Consider the following 7,281-nt stretch of genomic DNA (forward strand, 5'->3'; position numbering starts at 1 on the left):
GCCTCTCGTGGTGTTGTGATGCCTCTCGTGGTGTTGTGATGCCTCTCGTGGTGTTGTGATGCCTCTCGTGGTGTTGTCATGCCTCTCGTGGTGTTGTCATGCCTCTCGTGGTGTTGTGATGCCTGTCATGGCGTTGTGATGCCTCTCGTGGTGTTGTGATGCCTCTCGTGGTGTTGTGATGCCTCTCGTGGTGTCGTCATGCCTCTCGTGGTGTTGTGATGCCTGTCATGGTGTTGTCATGCCTCTCGTGGTGTTGTGATGCCTCTCGTGGTGTTGTGATGCCTCTCGTGGTGTTGTCATGCCTCTCGTGGTGTTGTGATGCCTGTCATGGTGTTGTCATGCCTCTCGTGGTGTTGTCATGCCTCTCGTGGTGTTGTCATGCCTCTCGTGGTGTTGTCATGCCTCTCGTGGTGTTGTGATGCCTCTCGTGGTGTTGTCATGCCTCTCGTGGTGTTGTGATGCCTGTCATGGTGTTGTCATGCCTCTCGTGGTGTTGTGATGCCTCTCGTGGTGTTGTCATGCCTCTCATGGTGTTGTCATGCCTCTCGTGGTGTTGTGATGCCTGTCATGGTGTTGTCATGCCTCTCGTGGTGTTGTCATGCCTCTCGTGGTGTTGTGATGCCTCTCGTGGTGTTGTCATGCCTCTCGTGGCGTTGTCATGCCTCTCGTGGTGTTGTCATGCCTCTCGTGGTGTTTTCATGCCTCTCGTGGTGTTGTCATGCCTCTCGTGGTGTTGTCATGCCTCTCGTGGTGTTGTGATGCCTGTCATGGTGTTGTCATGCCTCTCGTGGTGTTGTCATGCCTCTCGTGGTGTTGTGATGCCTGTCATGGTGTTGTCATGCCTCTCGTGGTGTTGTGATGCCTGTTATGGTGTTGTCATGCCTCTCGTGGTGTTGTCATGCCTCTCGTGGTGTTGTGATGCCTCTCGTGGTGTTGTGATGCCTCTCGTGGTGTTGTGATGCCTGTCATGGTGTTGTCATGCCTCTCGTGGTGTTGTCATGCCTCTCGTGGTGTTGTGATGCCTCTCGTGGTGTTGTCATGCCTCTCGTGGCGTTGTCATGCCTCTCGTGGTGTTGTGATGCCTGTCGTGGTGTTGTGATGCCTCTCGTGGTGTTGTGATGCCTCTCGTGGTGTTGTGATGCCTCTCGTGGTGTTGTTATGCCTCTCGTGGCGTTGTTATGCCTGTCGTGGTGTTGTCATGCCTCTCGTGGTGTTGTGATGCCTGTCATGGTGTTGTCATGCCTCTCGTGGTGTTGTGATGCCTCTCGTGGTGTTGTGATGCCTCTCGTGGTGTTGTGATGCCTCTCGTGGTGTTGTCATGCCTCTCATGGTATTGTGATGCCTCTCATGGTGTTGTGATGCCTGTCGTGGTGTTGTGATGCCTCTCGTGATGTTGTGATGCCTCTCATGGTGTTGTGATGCCTCTCGTGGTGTTGTCATGCCTCTCATGGTATTGTGATGCCTCTCATGGTGTTGTGATGCCTGTCGTGGTGTTGTGATGCCTCTCGTGATGTTGTGATGCCTCTCATTGTGTTGTGATGCCTCTCGTGGTGTTGTCATGCCTCTCGTGGTGTTGTGATGCCTCTCATGGTGTTGTGATGCCTCTCGTGGTGTTGTCATGCCTCTCATGGTGTTGTTATGCCTCTCATGTTATGCCTCTCGTGGTGTTGTCATGCTTGTCGTGGTGTTGTCATGCCTCTCGTGGTGTTGTCATGCCTCTCGTGGTGTTGTCATGCCTCTCATGGTATTGTGATGCCTCTCATGGTGTTGTCATGCCTCTCATGATGTTGTCATGCCTCTCATGATGTTGTCATGCCTCTTATGGTGTTGTCATGCCTCTCATGATGTTGTCATGCCTCTTATGGTGTTGTTATGCCTCTCATGGTGTTGTCATGCCTCTTATGGTATTGTTATGCCTCTCATGATATCTTTATGCCGCCCCCACGATGTCACTACGCATTTCACAGCGTCTCGATGTTTTCAAGAAGTTTCTCCATTCTGAGAAATTGTTGTCAATTTTGTTGTGATCACAAAACTCACAACCACATCTAACCAAGACAGTGACGGCTGAAAAATAGTGTCAAGACATGTCTCAAGATTATTCAATTGCTTCCTAATGAAATTACTTCTCAGTTGTTAATATCAATTAACAAGAAATTCTCAAGAAATTACAACTCAAGAAATTTGAAATTCTTCCATAGAAGGATCTAAATGATGTTTTCTGTGTATTCAGATAGGTCTGTTCTGCCGAATACTTATTTCCATGCGGAATGGTCTAAGTCTATGGGATTCAACCTGTAATAGATGGCTGGTTCACGGGTATACCGATAGGAGAAGAGTGGTAGCAGGTGAAAGGAAACTTTGCCCAAACGCCTCGTCTTGCCTGGGGAATCTAACCCGGGACCTTTTGGTTGTGAGTCGACTGCGACAGAGACGAAAATGGGACAAATAATTGATACTAGTTGGATTAAACAAGGATGGATTTATTTTCATATTTTCTTCGTAAATGACAAACATTAATCTCATTAATTTTTTGTGAATGAGTGAATAATGTATAATATCTATACCATGATAAGCAGCGTCACACGACTGATTCCATACAGTTAGTAGGTCCTATGTTGCCAAGAAGCAGCCCCACACGACCGACTCCGTACAGTTAGTAGGTCGAAAAGGAGAAAGGAAGGACTCCAGCAGCTCGCTGCCTCGCCCCACTGACTGAAGAATGTCTAGACAGTGGAATGAGGACTTCGGTCTTCAGAAATGCTGTGAACTGCTTTAGATGTTCAGCCTTTTCAAAGGCTTCTGGAGGATCGGGTAACCCAGCCACCTCGGTATTGTCAATGGCAAATAAGAAATAGTTTTCTGGCATATGAAACTGCTCTTGCGTTGCATTGACGTTTTCTTTACATAAACTGAAAATGAGAAGTTTTAAGTTAACCTACAAGGAAATCATAAAATACACAACACAAGAAAGAATATTTACGTCTGTTTTTACAAACATTTGTCCTACAGTTAGCTAAATTAGAAGAGGCGGATCTCAGCAGTGTTCTATGACATAGGAAATTGCAGATGTGTGACTACAGGAAACAGCAAATTAAATCTAAAATCGAGTTATATCAAGAAAAACTGTATCTAATAATTTATGATCACATAAAAAACCTTTAATAGATAAGTGGTATTTCAGGTGAAGCAGGTGAGGCAGGTCAGTTCAGCAACATTATTTTTTTATATCCTACTTTTTTTTTTTAAGTTGGGAGGGCGCAGGTGAATCTTGCTGAAGTTTTCCTGTATTGTCCCCAGTTTTTTTAACAAGATTGTTGACAATTTTGATAAGATTGATGTGTTTACGGCGACTTTTATCGCGATAACATGCAGTTAAATAAGCAAACAAGACTCCAGGTAGAAGATAATAGTGGTTAGAATCCCTATGGAGTTGTATTCTTATACACGCAATTTCTGTATACAGTATAGAGCCATATTGACCCATACGAGGCAGGACCCATTTGCACCCTTTGATCTTCAGAATGGGTTAATTTGCCTTACGTCATAGTAGTTACAAGAGAAGGATGAACGCGACATTATTCGCCTCCCACTGACCACTTTTTATACAGGACCAGCTCCTGTTCTGTGACCGTTTTTATCTGTTGACCCCCGTCGCTGGGGCAGTGGGCGTCTGAGGTCTCTTCCGGAGCCTACCGTGGCCAGCACACCTTTGGAAGATATCTCTTTGGCTCTCCGTAGCTTAGTAGTTAGCGTGTGTATGAGTTTAGCTCCCCTTGGTGTAGAGATTAGCGTGTGTCTGTGTTTAGCTCCCCTTGGTGTAGGGATTAGTGTGTGTGTGTGTATTTAGCTCCCCTTGGTGTAGAGACTAGCGTGTGTGTCTGTATTTACTTCCCGTGGTGTAATTAGCGTGAGTGCCTGTTCCTGAACCACGCCTGCAGGGAGTGGTTCTCTGGTTCTCTGGCGATCATGTGTTATACGTGTCACTTTCATTACAAATCCTTATACATACTAGAATGAAGTTTCAACAATTAAAATAAAAGCAAGACAATAAAAACATGAAATTATTAGTTCAAATGATAAGTTACGATTAGTTATGTGAAGAGATTAATTGAAAAAAAATCAGAAAAACAAACAGGGAAACGAATGAGAAATTTCGAACCAGTTTCGTGTTGCAATTTCGTGTCGATATATTCATCACGATATTCACATCGCCCATGATATACACTCTTTCACTCATCACCACATGAGGCGGGGCCAAAGAGCCAGAGCTCAACCCCACCCCAAGCACAACTAGGTGAGTACACGCCTCCAATGGCCTGACTCTTCATCAGTCTCGTGGATGTTAATTAACTCAATAGAGAACATACATGTTTTATCTTTACAAAAACTTTACTAAATAATTGACCATTACAAAAAATTGGAACTTTAATCGATAGTGGAACTTTACCTGATACTGGAACTTCACTAGAAAATGGAACTTTTCTAGATAACTTTGTTAGATAATGGAACTTTTCTAGATAACTTTGTTAGATAATGGAACTTTTCTAGATAACTTTGTTAGATAATGGAACTTTTCTAGATAACTTTGTTAGATAATGGAACTTTTCTAGATAACTTTGTTAGATAATGGAACTTTTCTAGATAACTTTGTTAGATAACGGAACTTTTCTAGATAACTTTGTTAGATAATGGAACTTTTCTAGATAACTTTGTTAGATAATGGAACTTTTCTAGATAACTTTGTTAGATAATGGAACTTTTCTAGATAACTTTGTTAGATAATGGAACTTTTCTAAATAACTTTGTTAGATAATGGAACTTTTCTAGAAAATGAAAGGTTTCTAGACAATGAAAATTTTCTAGGTAATTTAACTTTACTAGATAATTAAACTTTACTAAATTATTATACTTTGCTTGATGTTGAAACTTTACTAGATAGTGGAACTTTACTAGATAGAGGAAGTTTACTATATAGTGGAACTTTTACTAGATAATGAAGCTTTACTAGATAATTTGACTTTATTGGATAAGTCTTTATTCTTTACTAGAATATTACTTTTTACTTTATAATGACACTTTACATGATAATTTTGTTGTACTAGAAATTTTTTACTTTGCTAGTTCATGGGACTTTACTAAATAATTTAGTTTTACTCATTTAACTAGAACATAGAACTTTCTTAGATAATTTAACTTTACTCAATAAAGGAGATTGTCTAGGTAGTTCTTCTAGATAATTGCACTTTACTAGACAATTGAGCTTTGCCAGATACTTTTACTTAAGTAGATAATTAACTTTACTAGATACTCTAGCTTCATTAGATAATCTAACTTGACTAGATCGTGGAGCTTTACTATAAAAGGAAACTTTACTAGTTATTAAAACTTTAATAGTTATTAAAACTTTGCTAGATAATGGAACTTTACTAAATAATGGAACTTTACTAAAAATTGGCACTTCATAGCTTTACTAGATAAAGTTACTATAGAGTACTTTTCTATATAATGGAACTTTGTTAGATAGTTTGACTTTACTAAATAACAGATCTTGACGGTTGTACTCTCCTGAACGGCTTTACGTACTCTCCTGAACGACGTTACGTACTCTCCTGAACGACGTTACGTACTCTCCTGGACGACGTTACGTACTCTCCTGAACTACCTTACGTACTCGCCTGAACGGCGTTACATACTCTAGTACGTGTAAACTACTTGTGACAGCTAAACACTTCAAGATTCCAACGCACTTTATATACACTAATTAAGTCACACTTTGCAACAAAGACGTTAAAATGGCCAACACCAATAACCTGAGTGGTCAAGGCGAGGTAACTGCTGGAAAAAAGTAAGGTTGACAGCTCTCTGCATGCTGGAATATATGTGACCTCGTGGCGATCATGTGTTATACGTGTCTCTGTATGTTGGTGGCATATATATACACTCAGGTGTTTGTTTATATACCTGTATGTAAGCCTAATGTGTGCCTAAAGGAGGCCGGTGTATATCTGTAAGTCCTATATATATATGCCCACTGTAGACGTTGTATATCTCAGTATCATATATATGTTGTATCTAGTAGCCAGAACGTCGTACTCGGCCTACTATGCAAGGCCCGATTTGCCTAATAAGCCAAGTTTTCCTGAATTATACATTTTTCAATATTTTTTTCTTATGAAATGATAAAGCCATCCATTTCATTATGTATGACTTAATATTTTTTAAATTTGAGTTAAAACTAACGTAGATATATGACCGGACCTTACCAACCCTACCTAACCTAACCTAACCTATCTTAACCGAACCTAAACTAACAGAATTAAGTCAATAATTTATGTTAATATAATATAATAATAATATTTAAAAATAAGCAAAAAGGAAACCATTTATTGAAAATAAAGAAAATCACTCGGCCTATTAGGCAAATCGGACCTTGCATAGTAGGTCGAGAAGTGCGTTCTGGCTACTAGGTACGATATTATATATATATATATATATATATATGTATATATATATATATATATATATATATATATATATATATATATATATATATATATATATATATATCACTAAGAACTCTTTGACCCGGCCAGGATTCGAACCCATGCCGTCCAGGCTCACCCCTAAACGTACACAGTACCGTGACCACCGCACCAATGATCGTCATTGGTGGTCACGGTACTGTGTACGTTTAGGGGTGATCCTGGACGGCATGGGTTCGAATCCTGGCCGGGTCAAAGAGTTCTTAGTGATATATGGCTTGCGCGTTCATGTAGCTTTCTCACATTATATATATATATATATATATATATATATATATATATATATATATATATATATATATATATATATATATATATATATATATATATATATATATTCCCGTCATAAAGGCGGAAAAGAGGCTTGTGAACGAAGCGGAATTTCCCAACCAAAAATAAACTCAATTCGTACGAAAGATGACTGAAGTAATTAGCAGGATAGGAACATAGAGGACAAGTGTAGATAGATATTTACAGAGAACGTGGAACGCCAAACACGTCGAAAAACAGGTGGTTGTGAAACCTTGAAGATGGTATGACTTTCTTATTATCAAAATGTCTATTTTTGCCACTAATCAATACGGTAGGAGAAGGTCTGGTCGAGGACCGGGCCGCGGGGGACGCTAAGCCCCGAAATCATCTCAGGGTATAGGTATATTTTGCCGTCTATGGAGCTGTTACTGTCACGAAGGATAGGATGGAAACGGTTGTGCAATTTTTCCTTTCATCTCACGCT

The sequence above is a fragment of the Procambarus clarkii genome, chromosome 48 (assembly GCF_040958095.1).
Source record: "Procambarus clarkii isolate CNS0578487 chromosome 48, FALCON_Pclarkii_2.0, whole genome shotgun sequence".
NCBI classification, from domain to species: domain Eukaryota; kingdom Metazoa; phylum Arthropoda; class Malacostraca; order Decapoda; family Cambaridae; genus Procambarus; species Procambarus clarkii.